Source organism: Urocitellus parryii, chromosome 6 (assembly GCF_045843805.1).
Source record: "Urocitellus parryii isolate mUroPar1 chromosome 6, mUroPar1.hap1, whole genome shotgun sequence".
Taxonomy (NCBI): domain Eukaryota; kingdom Metazoa; phylum Chordata; class Mammalia; order Rodentia; family Sciuridae; genus Urocitellus; species Urocitellus parryii.
The window spans coordinates 72248636-72276391 of record NC_135536.1 but is presented as its reverse complement, the minus strand read 5'-3'; the positions used below and the strand labels follow the sequence as shown (position 1 = coordinate 72276391).

Here is a 27756-nt window from a genome sequence, read left to right as displayed (position 1 = left end):
ATAATTGCAAAATATAGTAACAAGGAACAGGTGATGAGCTTTGAATATTTATCATCTTTGTTTTCAATATATGTGATTTATATAATATATTCATTTGTTGTAATTTTTCATGCTGACTGTGTTTAACTACTGGTCCACAACACTCCTGAAATCTGCCAATCAATCTTTTCGAGGCAGTATCATAGGAGCCCAGTAAATCATCTGCCTTGAGCAGGAGGGAGACTCTACCTGCACATGAAGTAGGAATGTTCATTGAGAAAAGGCTTCCTGAACTGATGACCCTAGGGATCTGCCACTAGGGAACTGCAAGCACAATCAAACTTTCTTAAAATTCTATATTCATCACTGAGCCATCTGTGTTTTCTTTGGACCTTCCCATCCCAGTGTTGACCTTGCTCAAAGCTACCTGATTCACAAATATTAGTGGGCTTATAGCCAGAGGTGGTGCAGCTTCAAATGTAGTAACTTAAATGCAAAAGTCAAGAGGGAGATGACCTTGATATTTCACTGTTTCACATGTGTAAAAAGTAATGGGGTTATATTTGGCTTGCTTTAACTATGTTTAGATTTAAATGAGTATAATTTTCTAAAACAATAACATAAATCCCAGAGAAGAAAACCTGTCACTTGCAGGAAAGTAGAGCCAGAATAAAGCATTCCAATATCTCCCCTTCCCCTGTAACTGGGTGGCTAGTCTTCTGACAATACAAAATATTATTTTAGGAGTTTGAGACACAGGGAGAAAGTACAGACAGCCCGAGAGAAAAAGGTTACAATCACAGTTTGGTGAAGAGAAAATACTCTCACAAAGATAATATGCCATGACATATTGTACTGAAGTGTGGCTTTCCATGAGAAATCCCACATCAGAAGGTTCTCATGTAATACAGGGCCAAAGTCTTCCCTAATCTTCAAATCCAGTGCCCAAGTGCTAGCACAACCCGCTGTGAAACAAGGCTCTTATACAAATCCTACACATTGTAATATTTCTGCCACAAAGATGAATGTATCTGCCAGGATAATTCCCAGAAAAAAAGTAAACAAGATTTTTTTACTTCACTGAATGCCCAGCTCATCTTTAACTTGTATACAAAGTTTTACCACATAGGGACTGCCCATTTTAGAGTTAAAGAGCCCATGCTGAGATTAGATGTTTTAAAAAAAAGAATATGAAAATTGTATGACACACCCAGTGGGGCATATTTTGAAAGCTAACTTGGGATGGTTTACTAAAATGTACAGCCAGGGATTTTTTTTTTTTTACCAATGGAAGGTGGGTAAAGACTCCATCTGAGAATTCTTGATCAAGATTGGCAGGACTGGGTACCTGGAGGCAGGATCTCAGTCTTCATATCCCAAAATCATCTACTTTGAGACTTCCACATAATTCAGGAAACAGTATTATCTGCTTGTTTTATTATTAAAAAGTTTTAGCTGGCTATTTTCAATTTTGAGACCCTATCTTTATTTCCTTATCAAATGTTCAACTGCTCCAACATCTATGTAAAACATTGGTGCTGTCATCAGGAAATCCAGCTTTCTCTTATTTGGGTTTAAAGAGTGCTCTAGGTTTAATTGTCCCCTTTCCCCCAGATCCACATGTCGCAGTCCTAACTTCCAGGATCCCAGAGTATGAGCTTATTTTGAAATACAGTCTTCACAAAGGTAGTCAAGTCCAAGTGGATCCTACTTCAATACAACTAGAGTCTTTATAAAAATGGTAGATTTAGCCACAGATACAGATACCATAGAGAGAAAATGATCTGATGAGATACTGGAAGCTGATGACCACGAATAAGCCAAGGAGAGTGGCCCAGAGCACATCCTTTCTTCATAGCCCTCAAAAGAAAACACTCTTCTGAAGTTAAAATGCAACTTCTGGCCCCCAGAACTGTGAGACAATAGCATTCAGGGGTGCACTGTTACAGCAGCCATAGCAAACTAATACACCTCGAATGTCCTAGAAGGCCATATGATTATAGATGACACATGGTGCTTCCCTTTTCCTTTGGACACTATTGAACATTATTCCTACTGGATAGTTCCTTCAACCACCCCTTTAACATTATTAAAATTCGTCCCAAACAATTTAAATCACTTTCGGGGCATGATTCAATTCTCTCAGAGAATGCCAGAACTATGTGGGTTAATAGGACACATCAACCAAAACATCTGTGATGAGAGCCACAGCCCAGTCGGAATGGCCCCGGCATTTTTGCCAGAAGTAATGGTTGAGAGGCGAGCCATTAAGATGATGATATGAAGTTAAGCTGTCTATAATTGCTGTGACTGGATGATGCTGGATTGAAACAGGCTGTGTATTCAATTGTATATTAGACCTTTACTGTCCAGTAATAGGGTGGCTCTTGCTGCCTTGGGCGCCAGCTACTTTGGAGTTCCTATTGAGTTTTCTTGGTTCCGAGAGTGAGTGCGTGGCGCAGCCAGGTGGAGGGTGTGGTGTTCCTGGGGGCCGAGTGGGTGGCGTTGGGGAGAGTTCCGGGGAGTGTACGTGGAGTGCTGTTGGAGTTCAGGCAATAAAGTTTCCTGTTTGAACATACAAGTGCTTTGTGGCGGCTCAGTGATTTGTGCGCAGCCAGGCTGCGGCACATCTGTAAATAATATAATGAGTATCTAGGCAATTTGGCAATTAATTTAAAAGTATTTTTTATCCTTCTCTGTAATTCTACTTCTAAAGACATAATCATGGATGGTCACAAAAATTGAACTAGGATGTACATGAGAATTATTGATAATGCCAAAAAAATTAGATCTGACTTGTTCTATGATGCATAAGTGATTTTTTAAAAAAATGGTTACCTTCACATAATAATATACTGTATAGGCATTAAAATACTGATGATGTCAAAAACTTCAAAGACAGAGAGTGGGGTGAAATGTGTCTCACTGATTTGTAGAATTATGGATGATTTTTAAAGCTTTAAGTCATAGTATTTTCTAACTTCTGTAGAACAAACAAAAATAACTGCTACAATTAGGGAAACTAAAAATCTCAAGTTCCAAGTATCAGAGTACATAAAATTGTGTGTGTGTGTGTGTGTGTGTGTGTGTGTATGCAGTCTTTATTTCAAATATTTGTTTAAATACCATTGTTATTCCTCATGACAAGGGAAAAGATGATCATCCCCTGTAGAAACTTAGGCAATATGCACAGAACTTTCGAGAACAGAAACAACCCTATAGTGTTGACCAGAGAATGGAGTGATTAATTCTCAAGGATGGATAGCAGGGGCTGTTGGTAAACTATGGCTAACAGGCCAGCCCATTGTTTTTGTAAATAAAACTTTATTGGAACACAGCCATGCTTATTTTTTTTAATTATAATATCATTGTAACAGATATATTTCTCTTTGATGGGTGTTTAATAGTATTCATTTGGGTTTTTATATTTCTCTGATGACTAATGAATTTGAGCACCTTTTTATATTTATTGAACTTCTGAGTGGGGGTGCGGAGAGGGAATGTGGTGTCTTTTCAAGATTTCTGACCATTTATTTTTCTGCTAGGTTAATCTGTTGTTGTAACAGTGGCCAGCAATTTATAGTATGATCTGGCTTAAAATAGTAGGTTTTCCTTTATTTTTCTCTTCATATTTTTTTTTTTCTCTCTCTCTTTGGAATTTGACTTGGGAAAGATGGTGGGGAAAGTGGATTTCAATATGAATGGTATCTAAAAATTCACAAGTGAAAGAGTACAAAGCAGTATTGACAGTAGAACTTAACCCAAATGACATGAGTGCTCTATACCTGTGATATCCAATATGGTAGCCGCTGGCCTCATGTGGTTACTGTGACTGTGGAACTGAGTTTTAACATTTTATTTAAATTTAATTTAAATTTATAATTAATTTAAATTTAGGCAGCCTGTTGCCAGTGGTTACAGAGTTAAACAGAGCAGGTCTCCTGGATAGGCTAAGGGTAAGCAAGTTTATGAAGATGCACTAATGGGAAAGGGGAGGTTCTGAGGCTAGTTGGGAGAAAGTTTTGAGTGGCTGGAGTTATTTTGAAAGGGTAAAGTTTCTAAGCTGCAAAGCCTGAGTTAAAATGTAAAGGACCAGGCATTGTAAAGCTGCTTCTAAGGACCAGGTATTGTTAAGTTCCTATGCTACACTCAAAACCTGAAATTCCTGTAGCTGTTAGGACAATTCCCGGGACTGCCCAGTAGATATTCCCCCTGACCATTTAGTTGTTTAATAACCTAGGACCCTGTGCAGCTTGGCATGTAGGCATTCAGGCCCAAACCAATCAGTTTGAATGTACCCCCCCCCCCTTAGGAGTGACCTATCACCCCCGCCCGACCTGTTCCCACCAATGAATGGACTAATCATGTTTGAGAGTTGTTGTTCAATTTTCCCGTGCCTCATGATGATTTGCTCTGATGTATGCAAAGTCCCTGCCCTCCCTAAAAAAGTGTACTTAAGCACTGCTCAACCCCTGCTCGGGGCTCTGGGCTGCTCTCCCTTCTTGAGTGAGCATTGAGCCCCAGCATGCTGGATTCTCAATAAACCCCCTTCTGCTGTTGCATGAGTTGGTCTCTTGGTGGTCTCTTCCTCCGACATTCGCCGGACCCTTACAATTTTCACCTCCTTTTCACTGTGCCTTACTATTATAACTGTTCTTACATTTTTGGTTTCCATATGAATCTGTCTCCCTTGTCTTGTTTTTTAGGATTTCTGAGTTCTCAATTAAATCCGATGAAATAAATCTTTTCCAGGTACCCTCCCAGAGACTCCATTGAATAGTCTTTGAATAGTCGGCACACATGCTATAAAGTTCTCTCCCTCAGGAAGAAGCCAGTTTTATCATAGAGACCCTGACAGATCTAACAGCTTTATCCAATATTCCATGAGGTCACTGCCAGGTTCACAAAGCTTCCTCCTCATCTGAGCCACCCATTTCATTATCTTTGTTATAGATCAGGCACTCAAAAACCTCCATAGGTGTCAGAATCAGCTGGGTAACTTCTTAAAACACAAATTATAGGAGTCATCCTTGAAGTTTCTCTTCTAGTTGCTCTGTGGATGAAGCCCAGGCATTTGCATTTATAATAAGTTCTCAGGATGTAAATGTTGCTGTTCTGGGGAACCATATTTCAAGAACCACAGCTGTAGATAATTATGTAAGGGCTCATCACCCTAAGATAGGGCAATCAGCTTCTCTCAGGAATTTGAAATTTGGAGCAAAGAGTCAAAGAGACTGAGGGCTACTACAGAAGGTTTGAAAAACACCACTGCCCAAGGTCCCAGAGCTGGTGGGTTCTTATTCTTCATGAGCTTTGGTTGGAATTATCCTTTGAATAAATTCCTTCACTGCCCATAGAAAGTTTCTGTTGTGTACCACTAAAAGAACTTTAACTAAGACCTGAATATATCTTGTATCAACAAGAAAACAGAAACCAGGGCTGGGGTTGTGGCTCAATGGTAGAGCGCTTGCCTAGCATGGGAAGGCACTGGGTTTGATTTTTCAGTACCACATATAAATAAATGAATAAAATAAAGATCCATCAACATCCAAAAAATGTTAAAAAAAAAAAAGGAAACAGAAACCATTCAAAGTATTTAAAACAGACAACATAGTGCAGGAAATTGATCACAATGGCAACAGAACATCTGAGAAGCCAAACACACAATTTGAAGATTAGCAAAGCAGGAAGTTACCTCTATCCCTAGATTGGAGGGATAAAAGCAGAAGGTGGTGTTAGCAGAAGCTTCTGTGACCTAGAATAAGCTGGAACCATAATAGACTAGTCCAATCAGGAAAATGCTTCTGCTACTGCCAGAAACAGTACCCAGGGCATCTCCGAAGAGTGGAAGAAATGCCCTAGCTTTACCCTTCCTTCTGCTTTTACTCTCTGGCAGTGCCTCTCCATGCCAGGAAGCTTGGGAATGGGCTTGCCATGATACTGAAGACAGCTGGGCATTACGGAAAGATAAGTTATGGTTAAGATAATTTATGAGATAAAGATATGGAAAGATAAGTTATAAAAACAAACTGTAGACCAACACTGTTCAATTCTGAATTTCTGATTTTTTTTTCTTCAAAGTTCATTTTACCTACTTACAAACTAGAGGAAGAGTAAGATAATATGTGCATGCTATATAACTTCTAATAGTGTCTTGTTAAGAATAAGAATTTGGGGGACTAGGGATATAACTCAGTGGTAGAGCATTTGCCTTTCATATGCAAGGACCTAGGTTGATCCCCAGCACCAGAAAAAAAAAGTATTTGAATAGGTTTTCATTAACTTTTTCCAGAATTAGGCCTTACATTTCTGAGGTCATTTTCATGGGAAAATGGCAAATGACAACAAGAACTAGGATTTGTAGTTAGTTTGAAAAGTATTTTCACAAATCTCCTCTAATTTAATCCTCAAAAGCCTTTTAAAGTAGGCATTATTCTTAACCCAATTTTATAAATAAGGACAGTGAAGCTCAGAGAGAATAAGCAACACATATAAGCAAAGTGAAATGGATCAAGATGGTAAAATGGCACAATTCCAGACATGTTCAGTATCCAACTTAATTGTTGCAAAACACCAAGCTATTGTGTGAAAATACATTTAAGGCTACAAATTGACTTTTCTCTCTATTGATGTTCCAATTCCTCCTTTAACTAAAACCTAATATCTAGAGAAAAATCTTATAACTGAGAGAGGTTATTTTGAAAGATGAGCCTTGGCCAGGTGCCTTTGCCCCTCCCCATTCCTGTATAGAGGTTCTATTCTCAACTGTCCGTTCCTAATTAACAGGCCATGATTATCAAATGTGGCAGGGCTTTTTATAAGATAATTCTAGAACAGCAGTAGTCATTTGAAAAGTAAAGAAACCCTGTGGACTGAGAATATAAATTAAGATAGAGTGGGTGTTTTTGATGGTTTATAAGACTACTCAATCACCTAGAATTAAATACATACACAATAAGTGTGTGAAAAAGTGTGTGTGTGTGTGTGTGTGTGTGTGTGTGTGTGTGTGTGTGTGAGAGAGAGAGAGAGAGAGAGAGAGAGAGATATCGAGATCCTGTGTGTCTCCGTAGAAGGTCTCAACTTGCTCTGGATCCAGTTCTGCAGACTGCATTTATGATGCTAAAGAGCCATCTTTGTTTCCCTTGGTTACCATGCAACAGTGAGCAGGGATCAGTTCAAATCCATCACCACTTAGAGGAAAACGTTTTCAAACACAATGCCTTCTATTTATATCTATTATCTATACTCATATATATTTTTTAGAAAGAAATCTCATATGCACATATCCATACACTTCTGTGCTCACAGTATGTTGTATGTGCTGTGCCCTTTATATGTGGGAATGAGCTATATCACATGGTATACCCCTGTGATCTTAGTTGTTACAGAGAATGGAATTTTATTCCTCAGGCAGACCTATCCTTTCCTTTCCTTCATTGCTGAAAAACCAGGAGAATTTGCTGTAAGGTGATTTCTCCTATAAAATTACTCCTCAGAGTGTGTCCCAACAATAGACTTTAAATCTAAAAGGATAAGTCCTACCTTATAGAAAGTCTCCACATTCAATTTATTGACTCAATAAATTTCAGGCTCACTGATTATGTTTCCATCTAAAAGCTTTACACAGCTATAAAACTGGAAGTGCCTTTAGAATCATTCAACTTTCTTTTTGAATATTTTTCCACAGTGAACTGTGTAACATATTAGACCTACCCATTAGCTAGAGTATCACTGATTGCACATTTAATCTGATGGCCAAAGGAACATTTGTATTGTCTGGGTTCCATTTAAGATAATATTTGACATGGACAGACTAGCTCAGAATAAAAAAGCAATATTCAAAGTTATCTTTCTTTGGTGGCAGAGAATGGGTCTGTTCTGTAAAGAACAGGCTTGTTGAAATTAGAATTCAGCACTAAAACATCTCTGTTAGCAAAACAGAGCATTTTCTTCTCCCCCAAGATCCTTAACTAGTTCCACAAATATTTTGCATTTGAACCTAAGTTACTATTGTAGAATGAAATGAAAGGGGTGATAGAATTTCCACTAATAATTAGGTAGGAAAGTATCTTAATTGTGAACGTTCATTTCCCAAGAAGCAGAGTTGTCTAGAGATTTTGCTAGTGGAAATATGGGTGTGAGCTTACCCCCGTATATTGTCAAGACACATCCAATATCATTATAATTTACTATATAACGTGAAAAAACACATTGAGTTATTTTTTTTTTTGTCTCCTCCTCCTCCTTCTTTTTCTTTTTCATGTTAGAAGACACCTGAAAATTTGCTCTTAGTGTTAATTTTTCATGTTTGGTATTCATTAAATAATTGGACAATTCAACAGAGCCTTTTTTACATGCTAAAAATAAAATCTGCCCAATGGGTCAGTATTTTGCTGCGCATCTTTTGCATACATTTGAGTAAACATTTAGATGTATTAGGATCAGGACAATTCTTGAAGTTACAATGTAGTTCTTTAAAAGTCTTTTAGAAAACGTTCCTAATGAATAGTATAGAAAATGAGAGGGAGAGTGTTTTGGATTTAAAACCATATGTACACACACACACACACACACAATAAATAAATAAATAAATAAATGTACTGAAACTTGTGACTAGCTTGTTATCTTCCTAGGAGTTGAGAGCCACCAGAGCGGGAAGTCTCTGCGGGGATGAACAAAAGCATGGCTGCGCGATAGTATTATCTCTGCAGCAGCAGCAGGCTCTCTGACGGAGGGTTGCGGCGACTGTCGCTGTCTAGTCTATTACACTGCATTTTTATTAGTGACAGACTCTGGTTATTCTGTCAGCTAAGCCGACTAAGCTGTTCCCCACGTTCTTCCTGATCATCCGGTCTCCGGTAAGTGGGGAGAGGGAAAGAGAAGATAAAGGTGAACTGAACCACTCTGGGTGCTCAAGGATTCCTCCCTTTCGCTGCTGGCGTTGCCTCATTCTAGGGGACTTGGGGAAATACCAGGACCATATTTAGCCCAGAAACCAGTGTGTCCTCCAAATTAGTTGCTATGCTTAGGGAAGGCAAAGAAAAGGCTTAATCGTCCCTTCCTAGCTGGGGCTTAGAAAGCTCAGCAGGTTAGAACTGCCTGGCGGGTGCGCACAAGTCCCGGACCTCTCGCGGCCCTCGGAGCCCGCGAGCTAGGCAGAATAGAGGTCAAGTCAAAGGGTACGACCACCGGGTGCCCCTCCCTCTCGCTTGTGCTGTCCGCAGCTCAGCTTCCGAACGACCACCGTGGGCACAGCAAGGCGGGAGGGCGGGGAGGGGGCGGGTCTCGGAGGGGGCGGGACCAGGGGGCGGGTACGGGGGGGTGGAACTCAGGGTTGCTTCGGGAATTGTAGTCCTAATGAGCCCCGGCAGCGAGACTGTCCCGGTTTGGTCTGTCGGGTAGATAATACAACTCCCAAGAGCCTACGGGTCCGACCGGGGAGTCCATGCGCAGTGGGCGCCACATTGTAGCCTATCAGGCGAAGAGAGGGTGATGTCACCTGCGAGTTGGTAACCTACGAGCGGCTGCGAAGGGAAACTGTTTAACCGGATCCCATTGTATCCGGAGCACAGAGCCGTCTTTCCAGCATGCAGGGGCTGCTCAGGTAAAGGGGACGTACCGTCTCTCCCGCCACACTCATTCATTAAGTGGCACCGCGCGGTGGCGCGGGGGTGGGTGTGCTTCCTTGGGCCAGGCGCCGGATTCGGGAGGCGCGCCCTCCCGCTGCCTGCCTGGAGCTCCCGGGCCAGTAGGTAAATATTAAACCCGTCCTTCAGGTTGGGTCTGGGTGGGAACAGGACCGAGACAGCTCCCGGCTGCCAATCTGGGGTTTGGAAAATGGCTGCAGCGCGGCACAAAACGAGTTGAGCCCAGAGGAAGGCGCTTCCGAGGACCGGGGGCGCTCCCGAGGACAGGGGTCCCTCCCTCCTTTCTTTCTGAGGCTCCTGGATGGCAGGGGAGCCAGCTGGGTACCGGTTGTCGCTATGTTACAAGCTCCCGGGCTGGGCGCCGGGAGATCGTAGCCTTGGCTAGGGGCTGAGAGCACTGCACTGGCGTTCCGGAGCTCCTGGCCCAGCGATTCCCAGAGGGAGAATCCTGAGGCAGGCTTGCTGGACACGGAGGTGGCCACAGAGAAGGAGAGACCCTTCAGCGTCTGAGTAGAAACCCCACCGTCCCTGGTACCCTCACTTAAAGCCCCATTTGAAAGGGACGGGATGACTGTAATCAGGAAAAGTAGGAACTAAATGTTTCAAAAAAGAATAGAGGGAAATATTGCGTTGCAGAGCGAGCTAGGGGTGTTGGCGGACAGCAGCGAGGGGAGGCTGCGCCTCCTGCGGACCGGGTTCCCGGCGCTGCAGAGCTCTACCCCGTCGCGTCCTTCTCCGGAGGGCGCACCTCGGTCTCCCAGTACTGAATCGCTTGCTCTGCAAAGAGCACTTGGGCTGTGTAGCGCCTGCCCCGGAGCCCTGGGGTTAAGGGTGGGTGGTTGGGGGTGTCGGATAATCTAAAGATAAGGCTAGCTCTGGGGCAGGAGGGCTGGATAATCGGGTTTACCCAGCTGGTACCGAAAGCTAACTGCTTGTGATCGGCTTGTCCTCTGACTGGAGACGTCCGGACTTAAGTCCCCAGGATTCTCTTTTCCCCTAGTACCTTTATTTGTTCGTTCACTCACTCGTTCATCTAACCCTAGTAAGGTCTTTTTCTCGAGTTGCTTACAGCTTGGGTTTGGGCGTTCTGTCTCTTACGCCGATAAAATATTTTCGTGCGCTCTGGCATAGATTCCTGCACCCCATTCCGGACCTCCCGCCTTATATCTCTCAGGAGAGCATCGAGAGCAAATGCCTCCAGTGTCCATTTTTACTCTCATTGAAGTGGTGGTTTTGTGAGATCCGAGCAAGACCTAGTGAATTGAAGCAGAGTTTGCCTGCAGGACGAATCCCGTTGCTATGGCGACTCCTGCCCTCGGAATCTTAACTGCTCCCACTGCTGTTTCGATTCGATGTGGCTCTGCGGCCAGCTGGGAGGGCGTGGCCTGTGGGTGTGGTCAAATGTCTGTCCTGGGCCCAGCTGCTCTCTCCTCTTCACCCCTTTCACAGCCCTGGACTCTTGTAAATAGTTTGGACACAGTTCTCGGACCCATTTTCCCACTCTCATGCATATACTTCATCTGTCCACCTCCTTCCCCACAACTGTGGGAAGCCTTTTCCTTGAGGCAAACTCTGAAAGTCACAGTTTGAAAGATCTTTTTCCCCTTTCAGGCTACCTGCATCTTTCCCCAATTGTGTTGGAGGCAGTTTTTTTCAAGAAAGGTGCTCTACTCTGTTCTTTATAAAGAGAGTTTCCTGGTCACGAGTAAAGGTACCCAGTTTGTCCTAGGTGCAGTTGACTGGAAGTGATTTGGGGACATTTGATCAGTGAAGTTGAATTTTGGAAATCCCTGCCATGCTTTAGGGTTCTGGGAAAATCTAAATGCCATCCCAAAGGATGCAGGTCCTTGAGTAAAGCACATGTGGCTGGGAGCCAAGAGCCCTGGATCATGATCTGGCTCTGTCATTATTGGCTAGCTCACTCTGAGGTTTACCCTTTACTGCTGGGAACCTCTGTCTTCTCCTTGATAATGTGAGAAGAGTACTATAGAGGATTTCCAAAATTGATTCTAGGTAAAAACTCTTGTGACTCTAAAAAAATACTTGGTTATTCCCCCCACCCTCCAAAGTATTCTGAAGATGAGGGTTTAAACCCAGTTTCTGACACTGTGGCATTGGGTTATTGTTGCTGAACCTTACTATTATGACAAAATACCTTGGTTCAGCTCGTGCACTGTGCCTGTAATCCCAGTGGCTGAGGAGGCTGAGGCAGGAGGATTCAGAGTTCAAAGCCAGCCCCAGCAAAAGTGAGGTGCTAAGCAACTCAGGGGGACCCTGTCTCTAAAATACAGAATAGGTCTGGGGATGTGAGCTTAGTGGTTGAGTGTCCCTGAGTTCAATCCCCAGCACCCCCGCCTCCCCAAATAGCTTGGTTCTTCATGGTAATGCTTCAAAGTTGGCAAGGCAGCTTCATTATTGTTTATAATAATAATAATGTTTATAATTATAATGTGCTTCTACTACTACACTATTACTTTAGTATCTGGACTTCTAATTATACTTTAGTCTTAGAATTAATTGTTTAAGCTTTGCCATTCTACAGACTTTTGGTGAATACAATTACTTGTAATCTAAGTACATTTAGTATAATTAAATTATACAAAGATTCTGTTTACTCTCTGCTTGGATTTTATACCAAGTGCATTATCAGAAAAGTCACAGTAGGAGGTGGAAAGTGTGTACATGTATGTCAGGCACATGCATTCATGTTCAGGTTAATGTTTAAGGATGCTGAGTTCCAAGTGATTGACACTCATCATCTTGTCTTAAGTAGGTGATTACATCCCTACTGATTACATTCCCCATAGTAGTATTCCTCTTAGTTTCCTGAAGTTGTCTTAACCAAAACACCGTGTGACATAAAAGGCCTTCCTTGTATTTGAAATAGAGATATATTCTATAGTTATTTGCTTTTGAAAATATGTTCACCTACTTAGACATTTTTTTTTTTTTAAGGTTAGAATTTCTTCTTAACCCAACCAGGCATTTCTAGATTTCTATCAATCACTCTTCTTAGTCTGGCTAACTCTTCCAGGAGGTGTATGACAGGAGAATGGGGAAAGAGACCAAGGCAAAGATTCCTAGAGACCCTGCCAGGCTACTAATGTCTCTTAGAAAAGCTGGGGCACAGCAGTGCAGTCATCTCATCTGGGTTAGAATTGCTTTACAAACAGGATCACTTGTCCCAGACTGGGTGATATGAAAACAGAACATTTGTCCAATATTTGTAACATTGTTATCCAGTAGTCAGATTCTTAGATTTTCAGAAGTATAAGTTATATGAGTCTGGTGTGATAGTAAAGGGGGCGTGGTGGGTCACATCCTTGGGTGGTGCTCACAGGAGCTCAGTGAATAGGTGTTGAGGAATTTGAATTCTGGCTTTTTTGCTTTGCAGACAGTTCTAGGTGTTAACAAGGTAAGTCTCTGTGTGGTTTTATTTGAGCTACTTTGTGTAAAAGGCTGCTTTTAGTGTTGATGCTGTGGTTCTGAGAACAAATAAGATGTTTACAAATAAAACACAGTGAAGATTGAAAGTGTTTCAGTTTGTAAATATTTCGGGGATGGTATAAAGAGTGGCTTTGGTTTGAGAATCTAGAATCCTTCTGTAAAAACACTTTAAAAGTTACAACTGTTGATGAGAGGAAACAAACTTTTCCAACAAAGCTGGTACCATTGACAGCCTTAGGTGTTGGGTTCAGAAAATTATCAACAGAGCTTGTCCCTGCTATGGGGCCCTCCCTGGCTTCCAGTCATGCTCTTGTATTTTCAAATATTAAGTCTATCTTCATACTGCAGAAAACAAAGCAACTTTGCCAATTTAGGTTAGCAAATTTGTTTTCTCTCTGATGGGGCCTCAGTCAAAACAAAAGTGATTTTTTTCCTCTTTGGAAGAGGACTTTGGACGACTGTTGCTTATTTTGGTGATACTATGTCTAACTTGGTGATGAGGAAATCTTATAAATGAATATTAAATACAGCATCTGTTCTAAGTGGTTTCCCTAAGAGCTTCAAGTTTACAGGCGGCTGAATACACAGGTACTGTTTAAGAAACTGGTACTACTGAGGGTGTTTTTTTTGCATGTGGCTGAGGAGTATGTCTGGTTGGCAGAGCAGGCTGGGGCAGGCTGAGGTGGAGGATACTGCTTTTGAAGTTACATTAACTTAATAGACGTACTGTCTTTAATGTAGATTGTGTTATTTACAGTGGCTTAGGTTGCTGACAGGGACTGGAATTGAAAGATCTGAAGCATGGGGGGAGGGTGGGGAATTCCAAACACCACCAAATTAGTACCCCCACCGAAAGAGGGACAGATGAAGATGAGATGCAAGTTGATTTTAGTGACCTACATTCCACTCTAGTAGACTCTTTATGCAGGAAAAGAAAAAAGGTGTTCATACCTTTTTATCTTCTGGGATCCTTTCTACTATTTCAGGAGCAGAGAACATTCCAGAGAGGATTTAAATCCATAATGTGTAAAATTCAGTTAAGTATTGAAGCACAGCAACAAGTGTACAGAGCCTTGCCCCCAACCCTCATTAATGCAGAGTTAGCAAACACTCCCTCAGCTTTGGTGAGCCTATTTTCTTCATGGGTACTTAAGCATTCCTGTGACTTTCTGCATCAGAGGTTCTTCTTACCTGGGGTGTGCACCCCTTTAGCTTCTCAAGTACTTCAGGTGCTTTCAGATCCAGCTCAGATGCCATAGCTTCCAGGATGGCTTCCTACCTTACCCCTTCCTCCTTAGAACCTTTCGCCTGACCGCAGCACACTTAATAGCATCTGTGTGACAGCTCAAGCCCTTTCTGATACTTTATGTGGACTACATCATGGACTTCTCACTATTGCACAAGCTAGATACTATTATTGCCATTTTACAGATAAGGAATTTGAGGAGTTTGCCTAGCTGTGGTCTGTAAGTGCCAGACCAGGTTGGGGATCCAAGCAGTCTCATTCTCTCCACACCACAGAACTGCCTGGGTTCTGATATACCTGTGTGTTATTGTTTTCTGTCCAGCTTGAGTTGGGGGGATGTCCCTACTTCCTTTGCATTTCTTAATATTGAGGCAGTGGTTGGTCACCATCACCAAGGCAGTGGCTTTGAACTCACCATCCTCCTGCCTCAGCCTCCTGAGATGCTGGGATTGCGTGTGTGTGTGGTATCGGCCAGGCTATAAAATTGCCTCTTCATGGGTGGCTTGCAGTGTGTATTTCTGGAACAAAAATGTTCCATGGGAGTATCTATGTTGTATTTGGGTATTGGAATGAGTGAAATCTTTAAGGTCTCTTTGCTATATGAAAGATGGCAAATTATTTGAAAGAAGAAATGTTCTTATATTCCATCACTAAATCTACTAGGAGCCCAACCAGTTTTAAAATGCTATTTGATAATTGAAATTACTTTTTACTAGGTGGAGTACCTCTTCTGATTGTAGGATTTCCACTCAGAAAAGGGCTGCAGAATCCTGTATTGGGAGTGAAGAGGGTCCCTGACTTCTTACCTTCCCTCCCTCTATGATCAATTGCAAAGGATCTTTTGAAAAGAAAATAATGAAAACTTGAAGAGTAGTCAAATGTGTAATGTGATATTGGATATCCTTGAATATTGAAATAAACTTTCTTTTCTCCACCTCAGACTTTTATTTGTTATTACAATGTAGCAAATTTGGTGCCAAATAAACCATTGTAACTCTTTTAAATCCTAGTGACCATTGTAAATTAAATGTGGAAAACTAGGGAAGTAAGTTCAATTTCTAATGTAGTTGGTGTGATTTCCTGACTTTCAATAGATCTTTTCCTTTTGGCTTAAAACTGAATATTGTGCCACTTTGACGATATTTAATGAAGACAATTGACTAAAACACAAACTGGTTAATTTAGGGAATAAATAGGAAAGCTATGCCCTACTAGCTATTGTCAGGAAGGGAAAATGTAAACAGAAACTTTAATTTAGTCATTAGGCTACTCAAAAATAATATCATTTAGCAGGCATTGATTTCAGGAGCCTCCTGCCCCCCATTCATCTTGTTACACTTCCTAAGTATGTCATTCACCTTTAGTAATAACCTGAGTTCATTCTGTTCTATAAATCGCACCAGGACTGGAGTTGAAGGTCACCTGTATTTCTGCCAAGCACACAATTAGGGTCACCTATTAAAATGGTATTTTTCCTTTTCATTTCTAAAGAAAATACCTGCAGTACAATTGGCAAACATTGCCCATCTGATGAACTTTTTGAATTTAGACTTATAAGAGAAGATAGCCTAGATTCTAGCTCTAGGATAATACAGATGCCCATCTTTTATTTATTTTTTTGAGATGGGCTTTTGTTGGCTAAGCTTGGTTTGTTAGTGACATATAAATCAGGTCAAGGGCATGGGATAGCTTTACCTTGGTTTGGAGCCACTGTACCTGTAATCCTACTCAGCTTTATTTTTTAATCTTATTTTTTTAAACTCATACTCTTGACCACAAGAGATTAGAGAGTACTTTGTGGATCTATCAGAGCACAGCCATCATTCCTGGGGGCAAAAGAAAGTATCATATTATAAAACGAACTGCTGGTAAGGGGTCCTTTTTTTTTTTTTTTAGACCACAGGAGCTAGAGGCAAGTCGTTGCCAATGGTTTGCCAAGGAAGTATATGCCTCTGACAGGTGTCCTTCTGCAAAGATTGGGTTAGGACTAGGGCAGCTTCATAAAAGTTTGCCAAAGCCCCTGCCTTCTTTCTCTTTCCTTTCTTGGAGAAATGAGAGATATCATTAGTGTGTCTTTGGTACTACTTATTTTTTTGGGGGGGGGTAGGGGCGGTGCTCGAGATTGAACTGGGCACTTGACCACTGAGCCACATCCCCAGCCCTATTCTGTATTTTATTTAGAGATGGGGGTTCACTGAATTGCTTAGTGCCTTACTTTTGCTGAGGCTAGCTTTGAACTCTGGATCCTCCTGCCTCAGCCTCCCGAGCCACTGGGATTACAGGTATGCACCAGTGTGCCCAGCTTTTTGGTGCCAGTACTAATCTGGACTTTAGTCTTCCACAAAGCTCCTGCAGATTTGCCCTTGGGAAGAGTGAAGAATGGAGGTCATCATTTGTCAGATGAGATAGATTGTTCCTTGGTGCTGAGGCTTGAATCTGCATCTCTATCTGTTTCATAGAGATCAGGTAAGACCAAACAGTGAAATGTCCAGACTCAAATTAAGTTAGAACCTGCAGTTCTATAACGAGGGCTAGCTTAGGGGTCCTCCTAAGCCCTGAGAATTTATTGCAAAACTTATTATAAGAAATTGAAGGAAATGAAATGGACAACTTAAATCATTTGGAAGACCTTGGCTATTCTCTTCCCTTGGGAGTTGGTGAAATTGTGGATACAGAATATGTCATCCAGTTCTGTTCAGGGCAATTATTTTATTTTATTTTATTTTTAACCAGATATTAATGACTGTTGTTTGACTTAGGATGATGGTAGCAAAAGAAACAACAGTAACATTTTTGTTTTTTCCCTCATCCCGTTTGTATGACAGTCATGTTTGTTTTACAACCCCCTCCCTCCCCTCAGCACTCAATGGTAATTTGAACTAAAAGTCAGAGAGGGTGAAGAATAAATAAATGCTTGGGATTGAAGCCAACGGCTGCAGTGTGTTCTCAGAAAGTTAAATGAACAGGCCTGCTTTTCTATTTGTTTATTTATTCTTCCACATTTTTTTTATTGGTACATTATGGTTGTGCATAATGGTGAGATTTATTATTACATATTAATACTTACATATTTGTACATGCACACAATATAACAATACTTTTATCTTTATACTTTTTTAATATATATTTTTATTTTTTTTAAATGTATGGACCTTTATTTTATTCATTTATTTATATGTGGTGCTGAGAATTGAACCCAGTGCCTCACACATGCTAGGCAAGTTCTCTACCACTGAGCCACAGCCTCAGCCCTATATATTTTTGTATTTTTAAAATCAGAAACAGAGATTAAGTTGGATTAGAAAAACTCTGACCCATTTAGGACTTGATATTTTGTGCGTTGTAGATGATACTTCTAACTGTAGAAGTTTTAGGAGCTGTGGCAAGAAACTACCTTACCTAATGCATTTTCTGATGAAGGATTGATTAAAAATTTAAAAAAGGAAACCACATATGTGTTATTTTTAATTTGACCCAATTTCTTATCAGGCTGTGACTGAAGTTACCTTTCTTCCGTACCCCACCTTGCCCTACTATGTACTCTGTGGGTTGTCATTTGCTAGTTCAGCTCTCAGGGACTCCCTGGGGGTGGGGCAGGATGACTGTCCCCAGTTGGCCAGGTTCCCTTATCAGGGGACCACTCACTGACCTGACAAGAAAGCACGTCTTCCGTCTTCCCCTTTAACCCTCCAACTTACCTTTTAATTCCCCCAAGCTCAGGTTGTTTTTCTGATGGAACATGTTGTAGGAAGTAGGTGGAGGGGAGGACAGAGGGAATTATTGGGTTTCATTTATCTTATCACTTGTTTCCCTCTGGATTGCCTTTGTTTATCCTGCCTCTTCAGGCCAGGAATTCCTCCAGCAGAACGCCATGTGTCCACGCAGGGGGACTCCTATCAGGGCTTCCTTCTTCTTGGATTTCCATTTGCTGATTTGGCTTTTCTGTCCACAGGCTGATCGGGAAGGAGCTAGAAGTATTTAGTCTGTTTTCAATCCTTCTGTTGTGTGGAAAAGACATCTTCAAACAGTGACTTGGGGCAAACACGTTAATAGTTTTTTTCTGATGGAGAAAAAGAACAATGCCAAGTAGGTTTAAATGTAAAATCTATGTCTAACATGTTTGGTAAATTAACTCAGTCATGCATGATACCTTGAGTGGAATTTCTTCTTTTTTTTTTTTTTTTTTTTTTTTTTGCAGTTAGAAGAAAAAAAAATGCCAGTTAATTTTAGGTTCAGATTTGGGTTTTCTTCATGATCTCTTTAAATTTCCTGGGCCTCTGTTTCTTTCTTTAGCTGTGAAACAGAGTATTCACGTAGAATAAACTATCTCCTGGGTAAAAATCCTCAATGGATAAGAGAACACTATTTTAACATCTTAAAATAGTGACCTCACTAATGTGGCATTGTGTAATATTGGTATAATGTCTACTGGGTTTCCCCAAAAGGATGGGTATGAGGGAACCCTATTTTTCCTCATCAGAGTTTCCCCACTTTGGCCCCTGCCTGGTGCAATGTACCTGAGATCCTGTTCTTAGCTGGAGCTAACCCCTCAGGTCTGATCTCTTCTTAACCTGACAGCCCAGGGATATTCCCTAGGATAGAAGGGAGGAGGCTAGACAAGTGTCTGTGATCATCATCCCATCTGTTCAACCCTCAGTGGTCCATGGGGGTGAAGGCAGCCAGCTGTTGTGCTTGGCCAGCACAGTATTTTTAAAAACGAAATGATTTTAGTGAACATTTATACTCTGATTTGTCACAGATCTCACCACACCCTTATGCCTCATTCAGAGCCACTTAGTTTATGTGATACTTCTTACCTCCTTGGCCCTTAAAGCCATTGAGTTTGTGATCCCTATTTTAAACCAAATTAGAGTCTCTTCAAAGGATTATCTGTCAGTGGGCTGGCAAACGACCCATTCTCCTACTCTGATTCATGGGTTTTCAACTTCAATACTATTGAAATGTGGGGCTGGATGATTCTGTGTTGTGGGGGGCTATTCTGTGCACTGTAGAATATTTAGCAGCATCTCTGGTCTCTATCCATTAGGTGCCTAGCACCTCCTCCTCCAGTTGGAACATCCACAAGTGTCCCCAGACATGGCTGTATCCTTGGGGGAAAATCACCCTGGTTGAGAGCCAGCTGACAGATTTTAGATGGCCTGAGAACTTTTAGCCTCTAACCAGCCTTGCGTATTTAGGGATAAATTGGATTTCATTTGGGAAACCAAGCTTCCCTGCTGTTTTTATTTATTTGGGCAGTTGGTTAGAGCAGAGTAAAGGTCAGTGGATTAGACCCTATGGGGTCACTTCTCCATTCTTCCATGACCACAGCCTGGGAGGTCAGCCACATTTTAAGGACATGTCCTTGGTCACAACAGGGGACTGCGTGAGACACTGAGGCTGTGTCAGGGTAAGCCCACCAGAGCTAGTGAATAAACAACTTTGAAGTCCATCACCTGGGTTGGTAGGTCAGTAATGTTATCTCTGGATAAGGATGATGAGGCTTTGAGGAAAGGAAAGGCCAGCTCTGTCATTGTTGCCAGTGGTCAAAATGCTTTAAAAAAAACCAAACAAACAAAAAAAGGATTTAGTCCTGAAAAATGACAGCTTATCTCAAATCAGCAGTGTGGGAGAGCTCTGAAAAGGATTAACAGAGTGATAGTCCATTTTTTTTTCCCCCTCCTCCAAGCAAGAATGTCTTTTAAACTTGACTCTAAAATTTGGGCTTTGGCAGCTCTTGCACTTGCTTTTTTAGTGAACAAAGCAAAAATATTGTCAGGTTTTAATTCACCAACCCAAACTCCTTGTTTTGCACAACTAATGCAAAGATGCTGCTTCAAGCAGCACACAGTTTCAGTTAAGATGTAAATCGAGTTCCTACTCAGAAGGATAGGTGAGACTTCTGGGAGATCTCCACCCTGTTTGAGGGCTGTTGGGCCTGGTCTGTTTCTCCAGTCTATATGGGAGTCAGGCGTTTCCATGGTGGATTTAAGAAAGAGAAGCCGAAGGATGCTGATTCAGTAGATCTGGGTTTGGGGCCTCATCTCCAGGATTCTTGAAATCCCCCAGGTAATTCTAACATTTAGTCAGGACTGAAAATTGGAGGTGAGGGACTAATTTTGGGTTTGGGAAACATGAGTCCAATTGGGGTTGTCTGCCTGGCTGATTAAAGATGCAGCTTACCTTTTAAAAATTTGCATTCATTTTGTGTGAATATTTTTTTTATAAAAAATTAGCATTTTGAACTTGTGAAAAGGAAAAGTCATGTACATGTGGTATAGTGTGCTTTATATAATCTACTGGGCCCAATGCTTCTAATAAGCTTGAAGCTTAATTATCTTTTTGCAGTTTTAACTGAAAAACTCTATCTCTGGAAGTTATCCTTTCCTCAAGATCCCTTCCTGGGTGGAGTCAATGAACATTTCAACCTACTGTCTGAAAGAAAAGGAAACAGAAACTACCCAATCACAAAGAGTCATCACTGTGAGCTTCCTTGAGATCAAAGAGGGTGGAGAATAGACATAAATGTTCTTTCTGGCCTCTATTATTGAAAAGGATCTAAACTAAAATAATCTAGAAAGGATCTAGATTATTTGCAGCAAACTCTGTGAGCTTCCTTTCAGTCTCTTGGTCTTCTCTGGCTTGGCACCTGTGGCATGGCCTGTGTGTTGCGCTTCCTTCTGAGCTGATGCCATGTGCCAGCACCACATCCCCACAGAGGATCTTGCCTTTGGTCCAGAGTTAGAATGACCAAATGGAGGGAATACAATAAGATGGACTTTTTAAAAGGTAGAATTTCAAGCCCAGATTTCTAGCAAAATCTAAGAAATAACTTTTAGTAAAAATATGCCAAGTAATTTTTGGCCAATCCCATATGCCTTGGAAACCATACCTTAAAACATCATTGAATTGTTCATTTGTAGTATAAAAAATATCTGATGTTGGCCATGGCCATTCCACTATGCTGTTGAATATTTTTAGAGAAGTCCACATTTTTTTCTCTTTGGAATACAGAAGTATTGTTCTATTTATTTAAAACTCAGACCTTCATCTACCTTCAGTGTCTGAAATAAACAGATTACCAGTGTAATAGGTCAAGAGCTTCCCCAGTGAAAGATTCTTTGTTCTCACTGCAAGTGTTCTCATGCTTAGCTTATTTAGAGCATTTCCATCTTTTCAAAGGTATGTTTACAGCATCACTTATAGGAAATAATAGTCTACAATCCAAACCCATTTTTGCAACACTTTTTATCCCTATGGTTAAATCATCTACCTCCATTCTTTTATTTCCTGAATGCTGATTTTGAGTCTCAGATGGCCAAGGTTTTCTAGTACTAGAGAAATTTATCAGTGTGATATGGTACTGAGAAAAGAATGACAGTTTTAAAGGACAAAATGAATAAGGATGTTAGAGCCACCCTGCTGGTTATCATTTGTACTATATGTGAGTGAAAAATACAATTCCATGTTGTTGAATAATAACAACAGCATAAGATAATATAAAGTTTCTTTTGGGGGTGAGTAAAATGTTCTGGAAGAAGTAGTAATGATTATACAATTTATGAATGTACTAAAAATCACTATATTGGGTGCTTTATATGGATAATTTTATGACATGTAAATTTTATCTTAGATCTCAGAGATTATTTTTCTATTTGTTATGTTAATGTACATGTCATTTTTTTCTAAACAGAAGTGTAACATGGTAAAAGAATAGTCGTGGTAGTTATTTAATATTTATAGATCACCTGAAATATGGAAAATTTTATTGTAAAGAAATTTTTGTATAGAGGAATCTGGCCTATATTTTTATCATGTCTTCTAATCATGAGCTAGGGAGTAGGAGATAAAGAGCTATATTTTATTTTATACCTACTATGATGATAAGCTATAGTTTTGGTGATGCATTTGGTTTAGTCACAATTTGCTTTCAATCTGTTCCATTAGATTATTTTGCAGGATTTTTCTGCTTTAGAAAACTTCACACTATGAAAAGCATTCAAGTATGAACTCTTGCCTGCAAAGCTATGTGTGTTGGATAAAACCTAGTTCATTTATCAGGGATTATGTAGTTCAAGGTTTCTCAAATTTGGATAAATGATCTTCTGAGAAACACTGAATTAGAAGTTAAATTGCTGCAAGTTTAGGTACTTGCTTGGTTCTAGAAGAAGCCCATATGCAAAGGTAGGCCTTGAGATGCTGTAGTGCTATTTAGATGTAAGATGCTATCCAGGCATATTTTTTTTGTGTGTGTGCGCATGTGTGCACGTGTGTGTGTTTTCCTGCATAATAACTTAGTGGCTTAAAATAATACCAGTCAGAAGTCTGGGCATGCTGTGGCTAGGTTCTCTGCTAGGGTCTCAGCAGCAAGCTAAAATCCAGGTGTCAGCCTAGGCCGCTGTTCTCATCTGGGGCTCAGGGGCTTCTTATAAGCTTACTGCTAGTTGACAGACTATATTTCCTTGTGAAGACAGGACTGAAGATTGTTGGTAGCTGTGAGCCAAAGATTACCTTTAGTTCTTTTCCTTGCAGGCCAGCAGGAGTAAAGAGTGAGCCTGATTAGTTTAGCTTGATTAGTTCAGGCCCACCCCAAACAATCTTCCTTTGGCCTATAACACAACATAATCATAAGGGTGATAACTCATTATACTCACAGGTAATACTTGTGGGAAATTACATGCAGTGAGGGGTGATGGTCTTCATTTAAAGTTCTGTCGTACCAAGTTACACAAATATGCCAATAGACTCTTATTTTCCCCTCTTCCTCTTCTTCCTCCTCCCCCTTCTATTTTGGCAGTACTGAGAAATGAACTCAGAGCCTATTACATGCTAGGTCCTTTTTCATTTTACTTTTTTTTTTTTTTTTTTTTTTTGAGACAGTGTCTCTCTAAATTGCCTAGGATGACCTCAAACTTTAGATCCTCCTGTGTCAGCTTTATAGGTAGCTGGGATTGTGGGCTTGCACCACCGCATCCATCTGCCAATATAGTCTTGATGCTTATTAAAATTAAAACACAAAATTAAAAAAATCATCAGAATGGATGGTACTTCACCAATATACTTCTTTTTCTTTTTTTTTCTAGAAATTTTAATATTTATTTTTTAGTTTTCGGTGGACACAATATCTTTGTTTGTATGTGGTGCTGAGGATCGAACCCCGGCCGCACGCATGCCAGGCGAGCACGCTACCGCTTGAGCCACATCCCCCGCCCTCACCAATATACTTCTTTTTTTTTTTTTTAATTTTTAATATTTATTTTTTAGTTTTCGGCGGACACAACATCTTTGTTTGTATGTGGTGCTGAGGATCGAACCCGGGCCGCACGCATGACAGACGAGCGCGCTACCGCTTGAGCCACATCCCCAGCCCACCAATATACTTCTAAATCTGCTCTGTCTCCCTAAAATGCCTCCCCCAGACTTAATTGCTTCCTGTTGCTACTTATCTTGTTTCAAGTAGTGTGAACATGAAGATTTAAAAATATATGTTATTGAAAATTTTCTATACACACATATGTAGAAAGATTAATATAACCAGTCGAAGAATCCTTGACAAGCATGTATCCACAGCTTGTCCAATTACCAATTCATGACCAATCTTTCATCTCTGCCTTCAATAGTTTCCCCCTAACTCTGGGATTTTTAAAATACAAGTTCTAGACATCATATAATATTATCTATACACATTTTTGCATTTTAGTATATATCTTCAAAAACACAAGCCTCTATAAACACAACTAAAGATTTATTATCATATCTAAAATCATGCATATTAATTCTTTAAAATCATCAAACATCTGATCAGTTTTAAAATTTTCTTTCTTTTTTAAGTTTGTTCAACTCAGAATTTAAATAAGGTTTGTACATGGTGTGTGTGTGTGTGTGTGTGTGTGTGTGTGTGTGTGTGTTTTAATGTCCCTTAAACCTCTCTAAATCTCATGCAGTTATTTTTTTCCTTGCAAATTATTTTGAAAAGAACCAGGTTATTTGTTCTGCAGAATTTCCCACAGTCTGGAACTCATGGTACAGCCTGTTCCTGTTTTTATTTATTTTTTTCTATTTTCTATAAATTAGTTAAAATGAAAATAATTGGTGCCTTGTACTATCTGGTCACTAGAGCTAAATAAGTTATTTGGTAAACAGTGTGGTAGACACTCCTTGCTAGATCATGTGCAAATAGATATTAAGGTTGTTTACATTTGGGAATTAAAAAAAATGCATCAGGTTTTTTAGATTCCTATTTTGGGGAGCAGTCTAAGGGTTATATGCTTACAGCATATGAATTAGTTCAATTAAAATTCTTACAGAAAACATATAATGTGTTGATATCTTAGGTGATATTTGTATTAGTGCAAATCTTTGCCCTAAGTGGTTTTGTTGAATCAGGTTTTAGCTTTTTAAGATGAAAACAATAGCAATAACAACAAAATATCAAACATGAAAAGTATTTTAGTTTTGAGTTTTGGAAAATAACCAGGTTTTAAATATTGAGGTCATGACATAATCTTTTTTTTTTTTTTTTTTTTTTTTACAGTGAGACTTTGCTAGTTATTTTATGTCTGTAGACTGTCCAAAGACATGTCCTTTATCCTCAAAGAACACAATATATATATATATATATATATTCCAAAGCCTCACCATAGGAATATTCTGCCTTTAAAAAGCAACATTTAGTTTTAGGAGGTATTTTTATAGGATCATCACTGAAAGAAAATAGGTTATCTAATTTAAATTTCACTTTGGAAAAAAAAAAGATAACCTTGGATGGAGATAAGTAAGAACATGATCACTTAAGAGAGAGGACAGCAGACTTACTGAAAAGGACCAGTTAGTAAATAGTTCAGGCTTAGCTGGCTGTCCCTGCCAGATGTGCAACTCTGCTGTGGCAGTGCAGAATCTCCTAGACAATGCACAAATAAACAGTTATGAGGGTGTGTAAACAGGGGACTGGGGCAGGCTTATGAAGGACAGTTTGCAGAACCTTGCCTTAGAAAACTTTGTTTCACTTTGGAAAAGTTACATTAATTGCTTTGTGACTTAGTTTAAATTATGTTTCATGTATAAATAGTGGTTCATCTATAAGTAGAAATATTTAAAACCATGGGTTTTAATGAAAACATTGTAGACATTAGAAAACGTTTATTACTTTGTAAAAATATGACCCATAATTCAAAAGTAAAACACCTTTTAGATTAATCTAATTTGGCAGTGTCTCAGTTTGAAGAGTGCTCCACAGAATATGTACACTTATGTGTATGTCTGCAAGGTCTGGCTTGGAAGAGAGGGAGACTTGATTTTAACCAAGAAGTGTTTTATGCTGTGTAAAATGGAGAAGCTGAGGAGCTTCTTCCCGGCCTCTCTTGATGCAAATAAGATTGGATCAGTCACTTCATCTTTCGGTGGGTTGAGCATTTCATCTATAAGATGAGGTATTGACACCTGTTGCACTCTTACTATACTGTTTTTATATAAATGGAAGAAAAGGTTAAAGCTTGTCAAATGCCACAGGTTAACTGCAGAAACTCATTAGAATCAAACTACTTTGAGGAAACTGGTAAGAAACACCATAGTCCTGACTTAACATGGTTTGACTTAATTTTTCCCCTCTGCGTTGGTGCAAAAGCGACACACGTCCAGTAGAAACTGTACTTTGAATTCTGAATCTTGACCTTTCCCAGGCTAGCGATATGGGATCTGATGATTCCTTCGGACAGTGCTGGGTGGCAGCCTTGAACTGCAGTTCCTGTCGGCCATCTGGAACCCACATTCTCTGCTGTGCCTTGTTGCTGGAGTATGGTGTTTGGAAGGTTAGGTGTATTAAATGAATTTTAGCCTACAGTATCTTCAACCAATGAAGGGCTGATGGGGACAGAGCCTTATCCTGTGTCTGTATTAGAAACCAAGCCTCATCTCCTAAATTTTTTGAAAATCCAGTTTGTATTATTTTCAGCTATATTTAGCACAAAATAGTAAGTGAAATAGGAGTGAAAATAAACTCTTGACAGGATCTGTTTTGTTGAATTCGTAAAATTCATTTGTTACCACTTTCTGTGGGAGACCAACCTTACACGTGACTGAGTCACACTCCCCAGCTGGGTGCTGAGGCGCTCAGTCACAGAACTGTGGCAGAGCTTTCCCCACCCTTCTTGGGTTCGAGCGTCAGTGTCTCCTGCATGGGTGTGTCTTGCTACAGCCCCATGGGTGAAGCTATGCTCACCTGTTCTTTTGTAGTATAACCCCTTGCCCTGTTTAGGGTAGAATTTTCCATGGAAGTTCCTTTTGTGTGTCCCATTCTCTTACTGTGCCCTTGGGTATGGCCTTTCTAGATGTCAGTCAACCTGCTGACAGTGGACATCATGAAGATAGACTCAGCCCTCTGAAACCTGACCCCTTGCCTCATTTGAATAGCTTCTCCTCAATCTCTCTCTCTCTCTCTCTCTCTCTCTCTCTCTCTCTCTCTCTCTCTCTCTCTTCCCCTCTCTCTTCCCGAGGACCCTTAAGGTCAGAGGAGCCATCACAGTGACCCTAAAGAAAAAGGTATTTGTGTCTCTTGTGGTTATTTTGCGCAGCCCAGTTAGCCCAGTTCAAGTGGAGTGACCCCTGAGCCTTTTAGTCACGAGAACAAAAACCTGGCAGCTTTCATTTGTTTTAAAATCTGGTTTGATTAATTATTTAATTTGTCCCTCACCTTCATTTCTATTAGTGTTAAGGCCTATTTACAGAATCTGATCTATTTGTAGTTTGCTAGTAATAACTAATGAAAGAGTTGAAAAATAAGATTCTCAAAATCATAAAATAAATAAATGCCGATAATTTAACTTATAAATTAACAAGGGAACCAGTAAGATGTTCAGACTAGCTCATCGGAGAATTTGAAGAACAGACAGATGTGTCTGCTTATTTGACTGTTTGTCTATATATCTATCTGTCTACCATCTCCATAATCAGAAATACTGAAATATAATGGCTGGTATATACAAAACGTTTGAATATACTAAAGGACCGATGATATATATTAGACACATAAAATGGTTAGATTACTTCCAGACAAAATTAATTTACTGTGCTGTGGACAGGAGTCCGTACATTCCTGGGTAATTTTTGTCAATTGATTCCTTCACTTACCCGGCAATGAAGTAATCTGGTCCGGCAGTTTCAAGAATCTTTGGCCCTATCGGAAATTGAAGACCTCAAAGAGATTTGTTTGTGTAATGTATTTATCATGCTAGAAACTAAAATTGAGCAACTTTAAAACTATTCACTTACTCATTTTAAAATACCAATAGTGAAACTTAAGTTGTCATCTGAGTGATGACTTCATCCAAGCTTCTGGAAAATTCTGTATATTTGTTGAGAGAGTGAAAATGAAAATGTCAATTAACACCATGCTGTGAAATTTTGTACTCACATACACACTGAAAATATCTGTGATTCCCC

The 27756-nt window shown here is 40.2% G+C and overlaps 1 protein-coding gene across 1 annotated transcript in view; it reads left to right on the top strand.

Annotated features, from left to right (window-relative positions):
- Positions 1-9496: 9496 nt before the first annotated feature.
- Positions 9497-27756, top strand: part of Daam1 (dishevelled associated activator of morphogenesis 1) — a 166314-nt gene continuing 148054 nt past the window's right edge. The window contains exon 1 of the mRNA XM_026410057.2: positions 9497-9583. The gene's annotated coding sequence lies outside the window, so the exon portion shown is untranslated. The remainder of the gene's footprint in view (positions 9584-27756) is intronic.